The sequence below is a fragment of the Triturus cristatus genome, chromosome 12 (assembly GCF_964204655.1).
Source record: "Triturus cristatus chromosome 12, aTriCri1.1, whole genome shotgun sequence".
NCBI lineage: Eukaryota > Metazoa > Chordata > Amphibia > Caudata > Salamandridae > Triturus > Triturus cristatus.
This window is the reverse complement of record NC_140595.1, coordinates 177170097-177192228: the sequence shown is the minus strand read 5'-3', so window position 1 is coordinate 177192228 and position 22132 is coordinate 177170097. Positions and strand designations below refer to the sequence as shown.

Here is a 22132-nt window from a genome sequence, read left to right as displayed (position 1 = left end):
CCAGAAGATAAGTTCTGCAAGGGAGCTGTTTTATGGGTAAAGTTGGCGGGCCTCGTTTAGTGGTGGAAGTGCATTCATTGACCTCCACTAACGTCATGCACCCGCTTTGGTTTGATATGCATAATGTGGGTGAAGGGCAATTATCTCTCGAATAATGCCCTCTGACAAGCCAATGCTAATATCGCGCTCCCGGTGCTGGGCACCAGGCCGTTGATTAGAAAAACTATTTGGAACAATAATGAAAGATAAGGTCATTGTCCTCACTTACATAATTAACCAAGCACGCTTTTGTATTACTCTAGAATTACGGCCATTTCGTGGCGTTTCAGTGAGATCTGAAGCCATTGTGCTGCTATTTAGGGTATCCGCACAGAGGGCAAGTCGGGTTTAAGGAGAATGCCTTGTTCCAAGAGACTGTGGGTTTGGGGCCGCCATCTTCGTGTTCCGATTATTATGGAAACGTACGGGCATCCAAGCTACGCATCAGTAATTCCAAGTAACCGGAGGAGAGTTCTTCCGCAGTGCCAGCATGTTTGGCCACTAAGATACCTCGGCGACTGGATGAGCCTCCTATGTAGATCTGGGTGCGCACTGCGAACACAGCGAATCCGCTAGCAGAGGAGGACTGGCCAATGTTGTGGTTGTGATTCAGGCCACTGCCTCTACAGTCCGGCAGAGTTGTGGCCGAGTCAGTCACTTCAGTTACTGTCAGACAACAGTGCCCCATTTCTAACACAGGTGCATGAAATTTGCCTAGAAGCAGGTGCGCAAAGCCCATTGGACTCACAGGGCTTCAGCTCCCCCGTTGTGTGTGACGCCCGGGCTGAGACAGCTTCCCGGGCGCGCACACACACACACAGACAGTTTTTGAGCTGCTGTGGGCTGGCGTCTGTTTTCTTGCAGCCGCACCCGAGCACTTCACAGGTCTTTAAAAGACCATTCACTTGTTAACGAGGCTTTGCTGTTTTTCACCCCCTCTTAGAGCCCATGCATCTCCACTCAGCATATTGCTGGAAGAGTCAGTCCCCCTCCCTGCCCCCCCCCCCGAAATGTGGCTCTAGTTGCACCTCTGCCTAGATGCCGTTAGTATGCAAAATCTAACATATTTCCCAAAAGGCCAGTATATCGATGACAGACAGGGTCTACTCTGCTTTTCATCATTCCGAGATCGATAAAATTACTGCTATTTAGGTGAGTGTCTTTCATTCTTTAAGCACTATTAGTATCATTTTAAGTATTGTAACGGAGATGGGGGTCGTAATGATTATCAATAATAAAATTAATGTTGTTAATCGACCAGATGCACTCACCTGATGCGATGCCACAGTAAGAAGGCCACACGTGCACCTGAATATAAATTGAGAAGAATCGCAGGTAGGACAGGAGTGCTGCGGGCTTAGCCACATTTCGAGAATGGGCAATGCCTATCATTTTAAAACATCTGCTCCTGTTCCCTCTGCACGCATTGCCCTTTCTACTCGCACGCGGCCCTCTCTGCCCTTGCCCCACCTGCTCACCAGTTTCTACTTGTGATCGTAGAATATGGTGTGGTATAAAGATAGTCTGGATTCCAGCAAGCAAGTGAGTCAGATTTGCACGGGGTGTGCAGTGAAAAATTAAAAAATGTGGCAAAACCGTACATTTTAAAACACGATTTCTACGAAAATTTGCTAAAAAGTCATATTTCGTCAAGGAGCACTCCTGATATATTTAACTATCCCTACTTGTCTCCTTTGCTATGTCTCTGGCATCCTTATTATCAACCCAATATTAAACTTGACACTACTAGGAAGGTCACACATTTGAAATTTGCAACACACAGGCAGACACTTCCTATCTCCTTCCCCTTTTATAAGGTATTGCTGCTTAGGAGTATTGTTTAACCAAGAGTAATACTAAGTAATATTATCAAATTATTATGCTCAGGACCGCTGTAATTTTGCGCCAAGACATGACTGAACCGGCAGAGTGGAATAAATTATTTATATGGCAAGAAAATGCAAATTATGCTGCACATTTAGTTTTAATATTATCTAATGGTCTGTGATAATATAATTGTGTAAATGACCTGTTAAATACTGCTACATGCAGAATTTGGTGCAGTAAGTGCTGAGTTCCCAAGTTAGCTCCCATTTCTAATTGAAAACTTGAACTAAGAGGTAGTTAGCCAAGTCTAGTAAATACCACACAATAGGGTGTCAGTATTTACCGGGTATGGTTGATATCTCACCACCATCCGACCAACGTTTTATATGGCACAAATTCGACTTGAAGGTATGGGAGCACTTTACATGAGCAACAGTTACATTACACAATGTACCCCCAACTCCAACTCTCTCCTCCAGTTCCATATTGCAAACCTTCTTTGGTGCCCGTTTCCCCCGAGTGTGTGCAGAGGGCAGGCTTCCTTTGCAAGGTGTGTGGGTACTGCCTGGCCAGGATCGCATGCTGCGTCCCAAGTGTATTTTCCTTGCAACCATCCCCTCCATATGAGCGGGTACCTGGATTCCCCAGTGTTTTGCCAGGTAGGCCACAAGTGTGCGTGCTTGCTGTATTCAATGCGAGTGGCACTTCCAGGGAAATCAATAGTAAAAACAGCTGGCTCGCGCCACGGAGTACATACTGTAACTCACGCTGCCCCAAAAAAGCTTAAACCTCAAACTCAAACCAGACAGCCTGTTCACCCACCCTTCTCCAATCCTTGAGAGAAGTCCCCTTATACTAGCGAATCAGCTCATGCAATTACTCCTGCCCACCTCCTTTACATTAAATACAGGGATAATTTACATTATTTGTTGTTCGCACAGATAGGAGAAGGGCAGACATGACGATTTGTAATTGTGTGTGTGTAAATTATATATATATATATATATAAATTGTAAATATATATATTGTATTTATATAGCGCCTACCACCCCTGATGAGGCATTGAGTTGGTGTTTTCCAGTTCCCCAAACCATCCCCTTCCCAACAGTGCAGTTGTATGTTTAGGAGTGTAAACCGTAAATGCCATCACTAGGTGGTAACAAATTTCTAAATGTAATATGCCTACCATGGTTACAGAAATACACATTACTCCCTTCATAACCCACTATAATACAAGGCCCAACAGTAGAGACTGTGCTAGACATTAAAGAGCATTCATGATTTTTCCAAAATGTGTTATAATAGCCGAGTATTTAGCATTAAAGTCAAATAATAATTTTAGTAATAAAGCATTGGCAAAATCAAATGTCAGTTACCACAGCGAGTATCAGGCATTTCCAGGTCCCGAGATAAGATTAGATAACCACCCCAAGACTGACGCCTATGAGCTACTATCTTAACACTTTACATAAAAATGCACTTCAAGGAAAACTCCAATACAAGTTACAGTTAGTATGCAAGGACAGTCTCAAAGAATGATACCATGTGGGTCCCATGTTAGAATGCTTGCCACGCAAAGAAATGTTGAGGAGCAATTCAGGAAATGTTATTTTACAATGCATGAGAAATGGCTTGCAATGATGAATAGGAATGTCCCTTCACCAACCTTTCCTGAGGTACTGTGCACAAGTTCTAGATCCCTTCCGTAAAGGGAAATTTCTCAGGACTTTGAAAAGTACTGCTTCATTTTTGACCGCTTCAATAACTCTGAGGGCATATGCACCCAGTTCAACGCATATGTTGCAGAACTTGACCCAGAGAATGTCAACCTTCTGGTGCACCAGTATTGGCATGGAAAGCTATGTCAGTGGACAGAGTTGGCAAATAGTGTACTGGCTGTTTTGGCGTTGCCAGACTCAAGGGCCAATGTCGAGAGGGCCTTTTCACAAATAAAAGTTTACATGGGAAGGAAAGAGAGAGCACGAATGACCAAAGACTCACTGAAGAAATATTGTATGGTGTACTACAATAAGTTTGACTTGTAAGATTGTATTTGGACCTCATATACACTGTAAGTACACTGCCAATATACCATGCATCAATGTAGAAAGCAAGCAATAATAAAAGCAAAGCGTTCCATAAACACCGGTAAAACACTGTTTTAGTTGTTTTTTATGGCGCGAAAATGAGAAACTGCTGAAAAGCACTGTTTTATTGAGGTATTGAAATCACTGGAAAACACTGAAAAAACTCCACCAGAATTTACCAAAAATAGAAACTGAAAACAGGAAAGCCTAGATATAAGTAGTGGGACCCTGATCCCAAGAAATTAGATCACTTTTGGAACAAGAAGAAACCTTTACTGAGGAGCGGAACCTGAAGAAACTGATGAGAGACTATCCCTAAGCTGAAGTGCTGCTTGGGGGATTGGCCTGCAGTGGTTTGCCTGACTGCCAAAGGAAGGAGAAGAGACTTTGTGTGCTTATTTCAACTTGCAAGGATCTCCAAGGGCTTGGAACAGAGCTTACCTCCTGCTGAAGTCTCAGGGACAACAGACTTCAACCCCCAGCTCCCCAGAGTTCTTTGGAAGTGCCTGCTGCTGTTTTGGGCCTTCTGAGGGACTGCGCGTCACAAGGAGCTAGAAGCACGACTCAACGAAGCTGAAGCGTGTCGCCGTCGCTGCTGCTGCCGTCGCACTTCTGAACAAGGGTGTCGCCGCTGGAGTTGTCACACTGCATCGCATCGAGCGAAGCGTTTCGCAACGAAGAGGAAGCGTGTCGCCGTCGCTGCTGCCTGCCGTCGCACTTCTGAACAAGGGTGTCGCCGATGAAGTTGACGCACTTCACCACATCGAGAGAAGAGTCTCGCAATGAGGAAGAAGCGTGTCGCCGCCGCTGTTGCTGCCGTCGCACTTCTGAACAAGGGTGTCGCCGCTGAAACTGTCACATTGCACCGCATCGGAGAAAGCGCCTCGCATCCCCGAGAAGCACGCCGCCGTCAGAGCTGCTGCCGTCGCATTTCTGAACGAGGATGTCGCCGCTGTAGCTGTCGCATCGTGCGGAAGCTTCACGCATCGTGGGAGAAGAGTGTCGCAGTTGGAGCTGTTGCCGTCACACTTCTGAACAAGGGTGTCGCGCTGCAGTCCACGCATCGAACCGAGAACTTCTCGCATCCCCGGAGAAGCGTGCCGCATCTGGAAGATCTTCACGTCTTTACTTCTTTGCACCAGAACTTTGCCGCATTTCCATCGCTGCGACATTGCTTGTCGTGGAAGCGCAACGCATCGTGAGGTACATTGACGCAAAGTGTCGCATCTTAAGAACTGAACTGAACTAAGCTAAAAACTACCATCTTAAAGTAATAGTGTATTTTTGTCGCTTATGGTCTTGTGGTAAATCTATATAAAGTATACGTATTTTTGATATAAAACCTGTGTGGTGTCCATTTGTAGTGTTGTCGCTGGATTACTGTATGTGGTCACAAATGCTTTACACACTGCCTCTGAGATAAGCCTGTCTGCTCGTGCCAAGCTACCAAGGGGGTGAGCAGGGGTTATTTTGGGAGTGTACCCCCTTACCCTGACTAGAGGCAAGGGTCCCTATTTGTCACAAGCACCTACCTGTGCCAACTAGAGACCCCCAAATCTAACAGGGCACATAAACTATATGGTTCCAGCAGGTGGTGCCCTATACCAGAATGGTCCAGTACCCTACCACATTTCTTTCCTCATTTATTTCAATTGTAGCCTGGTAGGCTTTAAGACCTCCTGGTGGCCATTTTGGCGAGTTTACCCCTTATGTACTTTTACCAGGTTGTCAGCAAGCCAATCAGACCACAGGGAAAAAAATGAAAAACAGAATGGGATGTGGGGATAGTCCATCCAGGCATTGGATTGCAGCCCACCTTCCAAGGCACCAGGCAGACTTTGTGCTTCCTTAAGGTGAAGACTGGACGGTTCACCTTCTATCTCCTTACACCAGGGCCAACTAGACACCAAAGATCTGTGTCTAAAAAAGGAATGATGTGAGGTGTCGGCCCGTCTTGCCCTTGAGTCCTACCCTGGGCACCAGAGAGAATTTCTGCCACACGAGGGAGGCAGAATGAAAGGTTTACACCCTCTTCAAAGGTCCATATGCAAGTGTTTTTATTAATTAGAAAAATTATGCCTCATTCAGATAAGTTTAAGTTAGCATGACTCGTCGTAATCAGCTTACATTGACACATTTTCACATTTGCAGAAAAAAATGTGTACTTTTATTTTATGTGAACGAGCATTTGCACATGTATGTGTTTCTCCATGTGCTTTTCACTTTTAGACAACCAGCAAAACAGGAGCCTAATCCAAGGTTTCCGTATTAATAAATGTAATTAATTTTTAATCTCTACACTGCAGATCTTGGTAAACCAATATCCAAAGCCAATTTCTTATCCCCTAAAATTGGGTCAACCAGACTGTTTTTAATGCAGTACACAGACGACATGGTTCTAAGGACCATACTAAAACGGGTATGCAAAGAGCATTGGATGCATTAAGCATCTATAACAACGAAAAGCATTTAAAAACAGACGCAGAAAAAACAAAAGTTGTAATTTTTGGGAAGTATGCAAACAAACTTAAACAACATTGGAGAATGGGTAATTTGAAAATAGCAACAACAACTAAATACAATTACTTGGGGGTTTGGATTATGAGCAATGGGCAGCCCGCAGCATACACTGCATCCATCGAATCAAAAGCTAAGGCAGTGACGTATGCCCTATGCAAATTGAACTCCAAACTAAGTAGCCTGACAACTGAACCCATCAGAAAGGTTATAAGAGCGAAGCTACTCCCTTCAATCTCATATGGCCAACTAGTATTTCCTGCGGTATTAATTAACACCATGGAACGTGCCAACTGCCGAGCATTTAAGCAGATCTTTTAGATACCTGCCCATGCCCGGAGCATCTTGGTATGACTTGAATTCGGGCTAAACATACAACGTTACGAACATTGGGCATCGATTGTTTAGTATTATCGAGGGGCCTGTGCCGCACCACCAAACACAATGAAAGCAACCTTGAAGGAAATTTTTGTGAAAGGCAACAATTTGTGGGCCAATGGCCTTTTTACTGCTTGCACTGAATTTCACCTTGATTTGTCCAATTGGCAGGATTTTATTTACCAAACAGGAATTTTAAAATCCATTTTAAAAAAACAAGTGAGACTATTATCTAAGGAAGATGACATGAAGGAATTAGATACTTCCAGTAGCAACATCAGGTTACTATCTAGCTCTTTTTATGACAAACTGAGACAGCCATACCTTGACCCAGCCTTGAACAAGACAATTTTAAAGCAAATCTTGTCAGTGAGACTCGTGGTATTGCCCATAAAAGATAAACACTCGCTACAAAATATTAGAGGCGGTTACCACTTGTAGACTGTGCCACCAGCATGAGGAATCCATGGCTCACCTGGTTTGCATATGCCACCGTTTGAATTATTGTTTTATTCATGATTGAAGAAAGCGTGTGGGCGGAGACATTCCCGTCTAGACTCTTTTGTAACAATTTTAACTAACTGAAACAATAAATAAATATAATACTAATCAATTTGTGTCCTTCTCGAGGAAGTCATGTCCTGGCCCAGGGTTGCCCATATAAAGTCTTTTTGCGAACCCTGCAGTTAATTTTAATCACCCCTTTCTTTTTATTTTCTCTGCTCTCCTCACCACCTGACTCTACAAATGGGTATTTAGTATATACCTCACTTAGCACAAAACATCCCTGAGCTCTACCTCCTCAGTGAGGGGGTTGTAGCCCATATGATGACTAGGTATCATATTATGAAGTGGTTTCCCTTGAAAAAAGCATGCCACCTATGGTGGGTGAGGGAAACCGTCCAATAAAAGGGACTCTCGTTGGTAGTTAGGATTCCAGCAAGGCGATCTATACACATAGACCCAAAGGTTTCTTTCTGTGTTTTTATGATTCATTAGTAACCAAACCCCATTTCCTGACATAAAGAGTGAGATTATGCTGCATTTTTTTTCCCTCTAAAGTTCAGACATACACATGATTGCAGTATCTACTGTAAAAAAATATGATTATCATCAACTTGTATCAGTCCTTGGAATGTCTGGGGTTATGCAATTGTGCTGTGTCTCCAAGTCATTTAAATACATACTCAACAACATGGAGGCCAGTATACAAACCTTCTGCACTCCAGATAGAGTAGGAAATTCCTCAGATACCTCCCCTTAGTATGATATTGGGTACCGTCAAGCCATCATGGTGCTGAAGAACTCGTAATGACGGGTGTCCCGCCCATGTACTTTCAATGGCTTCCCTGTGCACTTACAATATCCAAGAATGGACTTAGGTCGTATATGCTCAGGCACTTATGACCACACATGTGGTATAGTGCACCTTGCAATAAGGCCTGCAGTAGGAGTGATTTACATATACCTCATGCAGTGTCATGGGGCCATGGCATACAGGTATGTGTGCCATGTTGACTCTTCAGTTTTATCTGCACCAAGATACGCAGACTACAATGGCAATTTGCATTGTCTTGGTGAGGGGTCACTAGGGTGGCACAATGTGTGCTGCAACCCTAATGGGCCCTGTTCAGTCCCAATGCCATGGGTACCATTTACTAGGGACTTACAGGGGTTGCTGAAGTTGTGCCAATCATGGTACAGTTTTAGGAAAGAGATCTGGCACTGGGGTCCTGGGTAGCAGGGACCCAGTGCACTTTAATTCAAAATCATATCATGTTTATGGCAAAAAGTGGGGGCTAACCATTTCAAAAGAGGCATTTTCTCACACTATATGGGAAACATCCTTTACCACACAACCATTACAACGCTGTATGGTTACATCGTCGTTTTGACGAACGCAAGTCATTACACCGACTTGCACTGGAGGGCGCTATAGACTAAGGAATAGTGTGAATTACTATTCCAACACCTTCCCTACTGTACGTAGACTGCAGTTGGAATAGTAATTCACACTATTCCTAAATCCAGCGCCCTCCAACGCAAGTCGATGTAAAGGCTTGCGTTGTCAAGACCGCGATGTAACATACTGCTTTGTGATGGTACGCGTAGTATCATCATACATTCCCCAGTGCACTTTAATTCAAAATCATATCATGTTCATGGCAAAAAGTGGGGGCTAACCATTTCAAAAGAGGCATTTTCTCACACTATATAATTGTATTGCCGGTTGGTTTAAGTTTAATTGTGCTGTTTTTGATTGTGAGCGTGGTGTTGACTATGGCTTCAATTTGTCCTTGTTGCTGATTCAGAGCAGAAGTAGGAGTGAACTGTTGGTGTCCTGCCGCTTAAAGTCTGAGTCTTTTGCGGTTCTGTGGTCGATATTGGAGTTGCTGTTTGGTGGTTGGACTAGTCTCGCAAAGAAAGAGGCAGCAACAGGGTGTTTCTCGGTTTTCAGGACATGGAGGTGCTATGACTGGTGGACTGTGAAGGAAGAGTTAGATGGGGTGTGTTTTGATACAAGATTTGTAGTTTTGGTTTATAAATGTTTTATTGACCGCTAAGGTTTTGGCAATTAAAGAAAGAGAATCATAATTCTCATCTCAGTGTCCTCAACAATATCGAAAATTCTTGTTTGGAAAGCTACAAAAAGATTTATTCACCAAGTCTAGGTTCAACAAGGGAAAGCCTTAGACAAAAAAAAATGTATGGATCTAAGTTAAACTCTGTTATATTACTAGACTTTTGCGCACATGATCCAACAAATAAAACAGAGATATTCCATCACAAGTGCTCAAATCAGGCACACATGGTACTCCTCACAGAAGGTGAAACCAAACTATTTCACTCAAGTAGATAGCTAAACGCCCCAGCCCCCCCCCCCCACTTAACTGCTTCTTACTCTAGCTCCACGTATACATGTGTAATCCAGCTGTCTAAAAATTCAAATATGCAAACATGGAGAACACAGCACATATTCCATACCAACACTGTACAACAAAAGATACCACACCTCTTCAATAATCCTCTGATTGAGCTGCATAAATTATTAACACAGTTGGTGCTGGTAAAATTCCTTGACTGTCGCAGCCATGAGAAAGAGCTCTCATAAGTTGAGGTGAAACTAACATTTCTCTTCTACTAACTAGCCCCCTAAGAATGCCTCAGCAAGAGTCAGGCTGGTCAAGAGAATGCTCTTTCTGCGACTTTCGACAAGGACAGAAAGGTTTATCAGTCCTGTTTAAGAGAAATGCGAGGACAAATTCAAACTTTGCACATTCCTGAAAAGAATTTTAAATTCTATTAAGGATACGGAGGTGAGGATTATGCTTCTCTTCTCTTTACAACAGCAGCTAATCACAATAAACTTTTGTAAAATACTACATTTCCCATGGTACTATATTATCACGTGACCAACCATAGAGCCACTGCCCTATATAACCTCTCAACCACGTCATAGTATTATCTTTCTGTGTACAGATCTCAGGAGAAACAGTTAATGCAGTTTGTAACCAAACAACGCCAGAAAACATCTGAAATCAGGATCTTGCAACAACAGATTATCCCTTCTCTAGAACAGCAAACTTGAGACCCAACCTGGGTCAGCCTTGTAACTCCGTCCAGTGGGAATCGACTACCATCCGGAGAGCGATCTAAACGCCCCAATGGGGAACTAACTCCTCACCGATCCAGGGATTCAAGAGTCCAGGAACGTCCACCACCCAAGTGATCATTTGCCATTAGAACCTGAAACAAAGCAAAACGGAAGCTATAAAACTGACCTTACCACACGTCACAATGCAAAGACTTTCAAACTAGGGAGGGAACACTAGGACCCATATCCATTACATACATGAGAGGGCTAATCCTCGCCTCTGTGTCCTGAATAGAATTGAAAATTCTTGTCAAGAATGTTTGCAAATTTTGAATTCTATGTCAGGACCGGAGGCACCGATTATGCTTATTTAAAGCTTATACAAGGAGATGACGAATGGAGCGCTGAAACTTTTCAGACACTCAACCCCAGTCACAGATCTGGGTTGAGTCCATCATCGTTCTTTAGCTCACTTCGCCACCCCAGTTCAGACACAGCCATATGCAAATAAGTCTTGACCCTGTTCCTCCTGGGAACCGTCCAGCCCGAACTGCCAAGCCAGGTCATCCCTGGACCGGAAAAGGCCTCCTTGGACCGGTTTCAGGAAAACACCCCTCATCAGCCAGGCTAGCTTGAAAGTGAGCAAGGGACCAATGTCTAGGCATATCCTGCCAACTTAGTGCAAACAAAGAAAACACAAGGAGATGACAGACGGAGCGCTGAAACTTTTCAGACACTCACTCCCAGTCACAGATCTGGGTTGAATCCATCATCATTCTTTAGCTCACTACGCCACCCCAGTTCAGGACCAGCCATATGCACATCAGTCTTGACTCCGTCCTCCTTGGAAAAGTCTAGGCCGAACTGCCAAGCCAGGTCTTCCCTGGACTAAAAACAAGAATCCCGGGACCAGTTTCAAGGTAACGCCCCTCATCAACCAGGCTAGCTTGAATCCAGTGGCTAAGGGCCATATGTAGGTAGGGACCCATTTACCACTTCATAAATACCGAATTTTACCGATTCGGTATTTATGAAGTGGTAAATGATATGTAGGTAATGAGTCGGTATTATTTACCGATTCGGTAAAAGTCGGTAATTACCGAATCGGTATTTACCGATTCGGTAATGAGGCATACCTTCCCATTGATGGGAAGGTATGCCTCATTACCGAATCGGTAAATACCGATTCGGTAATTAGGGGAACACATGCAAGGGTGGCAGGGTGTCACATTGACACCCTGTTGCACCCCTGAGACGGCCATGTGTGCACATGTGGCACACATACATGCCCTAAGGGCATGTATGTCTGCCACATTGCACACGTCTAAGCGCTTTAAAACGCTTAAACACATCCATTCATTATTTACCACCAACTAATAGTTGGTGGTAAATACCGACTCCAAAACACACACACACACTCCCCCTACATCTCATTTCTGTATTCGGAATTTACCGAATCGGTAAAATTACCGATTCGGTAATTTTACCGATTCGGTAAATTACCGAATGCAGAAATGAGCCCCCTACATCTCAAAAGCCAAAATACCGGTCGGTAACGGTATAATTACCGAAAATCGGCCGTTACCGACCGGTATTCGGCTTCCTACATGAGGCCCAAAGTGTGCAAGGGACCAATGTCTGGGCATACCCTGCCAACTTAGGGCGAACAAAGCAAACAAAAGGAGATGACGGACGGAGTGCTGAAACTTTTTAGACACTCACCCCCAGTCACAGATCTGGGTTGAATGCATGATCGTTCTTTAGCTCACTTCCCCAACCCAGTTCAGACCCAGCCATATGCAAATCAGTCTTGACCCTGTTCTTCCTGTGAACAGTCCAGTCCAAACTGCCAAGCCAGGTCTTCCCTGGACCGGAAAAAAGCATCCTGGGACCGGTTTCGGGGTAACACCCCTCATCATCCAGGCTAGCTTGAATCAAGTGGCAAAGTATCAATGTCTGGGCATACCCTGCCAACTCAGTGCGATCAAAGAAAACACAAGGAGATGACGGACGGAGCACTGAAACATTTTTAGACACTCACCCCCCAGTCACAGATTGGAGTTCAATCCCATCATCGTTCTTTAGCTCACTTCACCACCCCAGTTCAGGCCCAGTCATATGCAAATCAGCCTTGACCCTGTGCGTCGTGGGAACAGTCCAGCCTGAACTGCTGAGCCAGGTCTTCCCTGGACCGGAAACAAGCATCCTGGGATGGATTTGGGGTAACACCCATCATCAGCCAGGCTAGCTTGAACCCAGTTGGTAAAGAGAGCAAGGGACCCATGTCTGGGCATACCCTGCAAATTTAGCACAAACAAAAACAAGGAGATGATGGACGGAGTGCTGAAACTTTTCAGACACTCACCCCCAGTCACAGATCTGGGTTGAATCCATTATCGTTCTTTAGCTCACTTCGCCACCCCAGTTTAGACCCAACCATATGCAAATCAGTCTTGACCCTGTGCCTCCTGTGAACAGTCCAGCCTGAACTGCCAAGCCACGTCTTCCCTGGACCGGAACAAAGCATCCTGGGACCGGTTTCGGGGTAAGACCACTCATCAGCCAGGCTAGCTTGAATCAAGTGGCAATGTGAGCAAGGGACCAATGTCTGGACATACCCTGCCAACTTAGTGTGAACAAAGAAAACACAAGGAGATGACGGACGAAGCGCTGAAACATTTTCAGGCACTCACCCTCAGTCACAGATCGGGTTTGAATCCCACCATCGTTCTTTAGCTCACTTTGCCACCCCAGCTCAGACCCAGCCATATGTAAATCAGTCCTGTTCCTCCTGGTCTGTGACTGGAGGTGAGTGACTGGAAAGTTTCAGTGCTCCATCCATCATCTCCTTGTGTTTGCTTTGTTTAAAGCTTAGCCACCACAACAGAAGGAACATCAACAATGGGTTTACAATAGAATGCCTTGAATGTAAGGTCTGCCAAGCAGTCAGCCAATTTCAGAATGTCAGAGAGGCTAGCGCCTATGGCAAATGATTTAGAAGCCATTGCGCCGCTTGCTGAATGGGCCCCAAAAATGGACACACCAATGCTTGTTTCACACATAAGCCAATGCACCCATCTCACAAGCATGCCCAGGGCCACTGGGCGAAATGGTTTCTGCAAGGCGATCAACAATTGCCCCCAAATGTCAGTACGAAACTCTGCAACCCTCTGACCTCCTGGTCAGAGACCTGCTCTGTCCCCCAGCAGCTCCGCTGTTGTGCCGCTGCCGTTGACCCCGCTCACCTCTCTGGTAGGTGTTTAAGGCCCTCCTCCACCCGCAGGCTTCTGTCTGAGCCTCATCCCTGTTGGTCCAGTGGGACAGCCTTGCTCGTCTGCTGGTTCCACTGCTGTCTTTATTGTGTTGTGCCCGTCTTGTTTGTACCCGGTTTTTTTCTCACTTTGCTATTGTGCCTGTTTTTCTGTCTTTTCTGTTATTGTGCCTCTGTTAGTTCCTTTCTGTATTTAGCACTGTTAGTTGTTTGTTTATTTTTTCGTGACTTCTGCCGTTCCCTTCCCGACACTGCTGCCCTCACGGCCCCTCGCCCTGCTGCTTTCCGCCTCCACCTCCCAGCTGTGCTTCTCTCCCCTCTTCCTGATTTAATGGTAGCTGCTGCACTGCGGTTGGCGCACCAAAGGCAAGCCCGTCTGCGCCCGACCGCGACCAGCACCAAGGACCCTGGCTCTCCGACCACCCACCGCTACGACTCAGCGGCTTTCCTCACACTCAACCCCGGAAGGAACAACTGCCAGTTGTCCACACGGAACACCACCCATGGCCAGTTCTCCTGCTGCCACTGCCAAGAACCTTCACTGCCATCTGGACCCCAACGGCCGCCGCCCCCACGCCGGACGCCAACACCACCGAAGCCCTGAAGTGCATCCTCCTCAACGTGCGCTCCCTGCACAGACACAGAGATCTGGGAACTCCTCGACACCCTCTCGCCAGATGTCGCCTTCCTCATAGAAACCTGAACCAATGCCTCCTTCGCCCCCGACATACCCACCGGCATCCCCAATGGAAACAAGATCACCCCAACCGCCCAGGAGGAGGACTCGCCATCGCACATAAGAGCACCCGCTGACTCACGACCTCAACCACGAGCGACTCCTCCTCCAGAATAGATCTCTTTACAACTAATGCGCGACAACGCATTCCATTACAATGCAGTCGTTACAATATCCATGTTGTTACAACGCGTACCATTACTTTGCAAGTCGTTACAACGACTTGCTGTAGGGGGCGCGCTGGACTTAGGAATAGTATAATTTACTATTCCTACTCTAGTTTGTGCAACAGCAGGGAAGGTGTTGGATTGTAAATCCAACACCTTCTGCCCCCTGCAGCAAGTCATTGTAACGACTTGCGATGTAATGATTTGTGTTGTAACAATGCGGTCGTTGTAATGACTGCGTTGTAATGGATTGCGTTGTAACTGAACACCTCCATATCCAGATCCAAACCAGCCCTAGAACCACTCTTGTGGCACCCTCGCCTACAGACCCCCTGGACCTTGCGCCTCATTCGATACTACCATTGCTGACCTCATCGTACCCCACACCATCACCTCCATGGACTACATACTCATCGGAGACCTAAACTTTCACCTCGACATCCTCAGCGACCCCAACTCCACCACCCTCCTGGACAACCTCGCCAACTCGCGGACTGAAACAGCTTGTCACCCCCCCTACCTTAACCATTAGGGAAGACACACCCTTGACCCCATCTTCGCCAGTGGGAACAACATCTGCTTCAGCCACAACACGCAGCCCCTCTGGATGCACCACCACTGGGTACACTTCTCTTTCGACACCACCATTGCTTTCAAACCCACTCCTCGCCCTCCGTGAAGGAACTGGAACAAGGTCACAGTGAAGCACCTCAACTCCACCCTCAGCCGTGAACATCCACCGCCTCGACCGACGCCAACTCTGCAGCCAAGGAACTACACCACTGGATCACCAACTGCGCAGACAAGCTCGCACCACTCCACACCACCAAAAGACAACGCCGCCTGAAGGCCACCTGGTCCACCACCGACCTCCAAGGGGCTAGACGCTCCTGCAGACATCTCGAAAAACGATGGAGAAACAGCAAAACCATGGAAGACCTGACCACCTACAAGAACGCCATGACAAAATACCACCAACGCATCAGATCCACACAGAAGACCTTCACCCGGAACAAAATCCTCACCAACTCCAGCAACTCTAAGAAACTCTTCAACATCATCCAGCAATTCATCAAACCCCCCAGTGAAGCCACGGACGTCACTCCCTCCCCGGCCCTCTGCAACAAGCTTGGCTCCTACTTCCACCAGAAAATCAAGGACAACTTCGGCGACCAGACTCCAGAAACCACCCTCCCCTCCTGTGACGGCAGCCGGCCCACTATCACCGCCTGGACCCTGGTCATCACCAAAGATACCACCTCAACCACAAAAAGCACTCACTCAGAAGCCCCCACGGACCCCTGCCCTACGCACATCTTCCACAGAGCCACAAACCTCCATAGCGCCCCAGCTAAGATGCACCATCGATGCCACCTTTCAAATCCTGCACTTTCCCTGACGACTGGAAATGCGCAGGAGTCAAGCCCTCCTCATGAAACCCTCTGCAGACCAGACAGACCTGAAGAACTACCAACCCATCTCTCTCCTTCCCTTCGCAGCCAAAGTCACCGAGAATATAGTCAACGCCCAGCTGACAAACTTCATTGACCCCTTCCAATCCGTATTCTGCAGCAACCACAGCACTGAGAACGCCCTCCTCGCCGCCACAGATGACATCCGCACACTCCTCAACCAAGTCCACACCGCAGCCCTCATCCTACTCGACCTCTCCGCAGCCTTCGACACTATCTCCCACCTTACCCTCGCAGCCAGACTCCATGACACCAGAATACATTGAACCGCCCTCGACTGACTCCGCTCCTTCCTTGCCGGCAGAACCCAAAGGATCAGACTCCCGCCTTTCCGCTCCGAACCCCCAGAGATCAATTGCGGAGTACCACAAGGATCATTGCTCAGTCCCACGCTCTTCAACATCTACATGGCCCCCCTCGCTGCCATCGTCAGACAGCATGGACTCAGCATTGTATCCTACGCCGACAACACCCAGCTCATCCTCTCCCTCGCGAAGGACCCTGAAACCACCAGACTCAGCTTCCAGGAAGGGATGAAAGACGTTGCAGCTTGGATGAACAGCAGATGTCTAAAGCTCAACTCGGAGAAGACAGAAGTCCTCGTCCTTGGACCCACCCCCTCAGCATGGGACAACACCTGGTGGCCCACCGCCCTTGGCATCCCCCCTCCCCCACGGACCACACCCGGAACCTTGGCATCATACTCGACGCCTCCCTCACCATGACCCGACAGATCAACGCCGTTGTGTCCACTTGCTTCAACACCCTCCACATCCTCTGCAAGATCTTCAAGTGAATCCCCCTGAAGCCAGAAAGACCGTCACCCACGCACTCATAACAAGCAGACTGGACTACGGAAACGCCCTCTACGCTGGAATCAACAAATCCCCACTACGCAAACTCCAGACCATTCAGAACACTGAGGCCAGACTCGTCCTCAGCATCCCACGACATGAGCACATCACCCAACACCTGCAAGACCTCTACTGGCTCCCAGTGAGAAGAGAGTAACCTTCAAGCTACAAATCCCTCCACAACACCGGACCCAAATACCTCAACGAAAGAGTCTCCTTCCACGTATCCAAAATTAACCTCCCCTCCACCGACCTTGCCCTAGCAGAAACTCTGCACACCCACAGAACCAGAGCGGGTGGAAGAGCCTTCTCCTACACAGCAGCCAAAGCCTGGAACGAGCTCCCGGTGAACATCAGAAGCGCTCCTACTCTGCACACTTTCAGGAAGAGTCTCAATACCTGGCTTATCGCCTGACTCGGAGCTGCACCCTAACCCCCCCCCCCCCACCCTCCACCCCCCCAGAGCCTTGAGACCCTCACGGGTGAGTAGCGCGCTTTAAACCCCCTGATTGATTGATTGATGCAGTACTCACCTTGTATGCCTTCAAACACTGCCCCATACACAATTTGGGATTATTCAGAAAGGCAGAGTAAGAAACTGTAGAAGTATTGCATTTGGTGCGTCTAGAAATGAAGAGGGAACCCATTCAGGGGATAAAGTGTGGCCCGCCAAATCCAAAGCTTGGACATCAGACATCTTTTACATGAAATGAGGCAGAGTAGCATAGTAAGCTTGACTGACAGCTGCTTCCGTGACAGATAATTATTGTGCGGCTACAAATTTTTAAAAAGACAATGGACACATCCCACAACACCGATAACTTAGGAAGAAGCGGATGGGCCATACGAATGTCCCTCAAAAGCTTGAGCACTATGGAATGCTACCCTACCGGTTTACCATCAACCGGAACATGACCCGCCAAAATGGAAGACCTAAAGTTATTCACCGTCTGTATGCCATACCTGAAGAGGCAAGGGAAGACAGAAAATTAATCACCAAAGAGTAATCTGCTCCAACGGGATCAGCACCCTTTTCACGGCACCAGCCAAACCAACGGATCCAAGTGGAAGAATACCGCTTGTGGGTTCTGGCAGACCAGGCTTGACTGATGAATTTGTTAGCCTCTCGCAAAAGCCCAGGGGCACTCCATCTGTCCCAGAAACCCACCAAGCCACTAGAGAGGTTTTGTGACACGCTCAATGGATGAGGGAGCCCCCCAGATCCAGAAGGAGATTCCAATGAAATGGAAGCAGGATCGGACAGGCACGAGTACACTCCAGGAGAACTGGGAACCAGGCCTGCACTCTCCAAAAAGGCACCACAAACACCAATTCCGCTCGTTGATGGTGCAATTGCGCCAGCACCCTGGGGATCATCAAGAACGGAGGAAACGCATAACACAGACTGGGAGACCAGTCCTGTTGAAAAGCATCCATGGCCTGGGCTTCTGGATCCAGGCGCTAACTGAAGAAGGTTGGAATCTGATGATTGAGATGCGATGCAAACAGACCTTTTATGCAAGGGCCCCAGAGACGATTCAGTGCGTGAAATACTCTGGGATGAAGCCAACAGTCGCCAAAATCCCGAAGATGTCAGGAATGCCAATCCGCAACCGTTTTTTTCTGGACGGGAGATATTCTGCCACTTCTGAGATTCGGTTCTGTAGGCAAAAGTGCCAAAAATCCTAGGCAATATCCGCCAGAATGTGAGATTTCATCCCACCCAGTTTGTTCACATAGCTAACGCTGAGATATTGTCCATTCGAAGCAATATGCAGCAATCCATCTGACCAGCGAGAGGCTGCGAATCGCAAAGGAACCCACCAGGACCTCCAAGAAGTTGATGTGCAGGGAAAGTTCCTCCTGAGACCAGCGACCCCTGTGAAAACTGAGCTACATGGCTACCCAACCCCAACGGCTGGCATTTGACTCGATCACAATTTCCGGAGTTGAGCTATAGGTAGCCCTGCCGTTCCGGGCGTCCATGTGATCCAACCACAAAGACATCTCCGACCTTGCTTCCTCTGAGAGGAGATTCTGTTTGGCATAGCTGAAGCCTTTTTGTCTCTGCAGCGCATGATAATGCAGGGGGCCAAGAAAAATGGCCTGTATCGATGAGGCTAGCAAACCCACTAATCGGGCAATCAACCACAAGGACACAGTCTGCCTGTTCAGAATCGATCTCAAATCCTTCTTGGTATTCTTGCCCTTCTGGGGGGGAGAATCAGTTGGCAGCGGAGAAAATCAATCTAAAACCCCGGAACCTCTATGCTCTGGGAAGGGATCAAAATCGATTTATGTGAGTTGACAATGAATCCCAACTCCTGGAGCAGGGTGATCAACCACTCCAGGTGAGTGACAACCAGATGAGGACAGTGCACCATGATAATGATGTCATCCAGGTAAACAATAGGAAGGACACCTCAAACCCTCAAGGACTCTACCAGCAGCCGCAGGAGCATTGTGAAGCACCACGGGGCGGAGAGAAGGCCGAAGGGGAGGACGTTGTACTCGTAACAGACGTCTTGCCAAATGAATTGCAGAAAGCATTGGTGGGGCAGGACATTGGGGATGGAAAGATACGCGTCTTTCAAATCCAGTCAGAGCATCCAATCTCCCTATCGGAGAAGATCTTGCAAAAGATGGATGCCTTCCATCCTGAAGAGATGGTATACAACCCAACCATTGAAGTCTACATTTGTACGAGTCGAAAGCTGCCACCTTTTTTCTCCATCAAGGAGACACAGCTGAGAAACCCGAGAGGGTGAGGATCCGTGATCATCAAGGCCCCTTTCTGCAGAAGGGTGTGAACCTCGGAGGAGATAAAATCTTGCTCTTGATGGGAAAAAGACATTACGGGGAAGGGAGAACTGCCTGAGTCTTTTTGTAAAGATCTAGTTTATAGCCCAGAACTGTCTCTAAAACCCAAGCATCTTGCGTGAGCGATTGCAGGCGTGCAGAAAAGACTGAATCCTGACCCACAAAACCACTTCTGAATATAAAATATGTCTTACCTGTGGTCCCTGAATCCAGAATTTATTTCAATTGGAACGTTGAGGGGTACAAGGTGGGTTTGTTAGGGTCTCAATATCCCCCACGCTGTTGCTGGAAGTAACCCCTCTGAGAGCCTTGCTGGTAACCACGGCTGAACAAACGACCTCGAAAATATCCGGCCCTGACAAAAACCACTCTGAAAACCTTGTGAAGGGATCCCTGAGCTTTGTCCAAGTTGCTGAAGGTAGCAATCAACCTAGAAGAGCTCTTTTACAAACAGTTGGTCAAACAGAAACCCCTGTGCAATCGGGCCTGACTCTGAAGATGCCATTTTGGTGAGTTTGGGGTCTAGCTTCAGGAGAATAGACCTCTGCCTCTCACTGAACATAGCAAAATGATAATTACCCAATTGGCAGCCTGCACGTTGTGCCCACCCTATTAGCTCGTCAGGGTCAATGGCCATGGCCAAGTCCTTGGCTCGGATCCCAAGCTCCAGGTTATGTGTCAGAGGCCTCGACATATCGAATAATTTGACCTGGCAGGATCGCCTGGCCCTTTCAATCCCCTTTAAGGGATCCTTCGAAAACTTTTTAAGGTATGTGACAAGGGTAGGATCCACTTCGGGGGTTTCTCCAACTTTACCTACTAAATCAGACCTGGGACATTCAGAGCAGAGTCTCGCAAACACCTCTTTGTCGAAGGCCTGGCATAAATGAGACTGAACATAGTCCGCCACTTCCTAAGGCAGGAGCCAGGCCGTGGACTTAGCGTGGACAATGTCAGCGGGCTCAAACGTGAGCAGTTTCAGTTGAGGGCAGGGATCGGCGGGAGCGATTTTTGTCTTCGCTTACTGGTACCAGGGGCCTCCTCATGGTCAGAGCTCTGCGAGATGAGGAGGTAGCATCATCCTCCTGAAAGGGATCTAATCAAGGCCGCTCAACAGAAGCACTATAAGAATGATCCAAGTTAAGCGAGTCGGCCGATCTTGCAGTCAGCAGCATGGGGGCCCTTAGGAGCTTCCCACTGGACTTGGCTCACACCTGGGGGCCAGCAATCGGTCTAGTTGCTCGGCATAGCCACAAAGATGGCGTTTTAGAGGCTCAATGGCTCTGACAAGGGCCTTGTTAACCAAGTGTTGTACCTCCACATCTAATGCCTCAACCAGGTCTTGCTCTAGTGACCCAGCAGGGTACTAACATTCCTACTCATAATATTCGGCCAGTGTATTCGGTTCTGAAGAGCAGAGAAACAATGCCCCAGGAGAAAGGGAGAACAGACCAAGTAATGTAAGTGGAATCAATCAAGCCCCACGTAAAAGCAATAAGGGGGAGCAGCAATCTACCCCAAAGCAGGCAAGATCATAAATCACTCTTAGAAGGTGGAGGGAGTGTCTTTGTACACCACACTAGCCTCTGCACAATTTTCCAACCCTGCGCCAGATCCAGCCACGGGGGTCAGTAGGGAGCACCATGAGGGCCAGGGACCAGGAGAATCTTTATATGGTTTGCCGCGCATTCAGTTCAAGTCTCCCAGTACTAAAATGCAGTCAAGCGTGAGAAACAATGAAAGAGGACGCACTCCCAAAACTTCCGCTCCACAAGCGCAATCAAGTGCGGGCAGGGTTAGATTGGGATTAGAAATCGGCCCGGGCACGCTTAAAGAAGTAGCATAAAATTGCATATTGCCTTTCCTCAAAACACTGCTTCAGCGAAGTTTTATAAACACCTGAAAACAAGAGAGGCCACTTCTGCTCAGGCCCCCTGCCCCCGCTCAGTATGCACACATTAATTGGCCGGCCCACCAACAGAAAGGGAGTGCCACCTCTGCCCATTGATAAAAGGGAGGTAATGGACGCCCATCTGCCTCCAGAAAGGCCACTCAGGGCCCCACTGGGCTGCTGGCGACATCTGAACACACCAGAGGCAGCCCAAATCGGCCCCCAGGCTGCCAAAAAAGCAGCCCATAGCTGGAACTTCGATACCGGCCACTAGGCCATTGCCCGAGTGCCCGCCTTACCAATCCGACCCTGGGTGCGGGCTGCAAGCGCCCTGCTGGAAGGACAAGTGCTCTCTCACCCAGTAGCGTGGCAAGGCTGTGCGGCACCAAACACTAATAATCTCTGAAAGCTCACGCTAACAGTAGGCACAAACAATAAATAACAAGTTTATCATCAACAGTACACGCAATACAGACCT

At 47.6% G+C, this 22132-nt stretch overlaps 1 protein-coding gene across 2 annotated transcripts in view; it reads right to left on the bottom strand.

The window, feature by feature from the left end:
- The window catches only part of PPOX (protoporphyrinogen oxidase), a 285846-nt gene that overhangs the window by 262748 nt on the left and 966 nt on the right, over positions 1–22132 (bottom strand). The window lies entirely within an intron of this gene.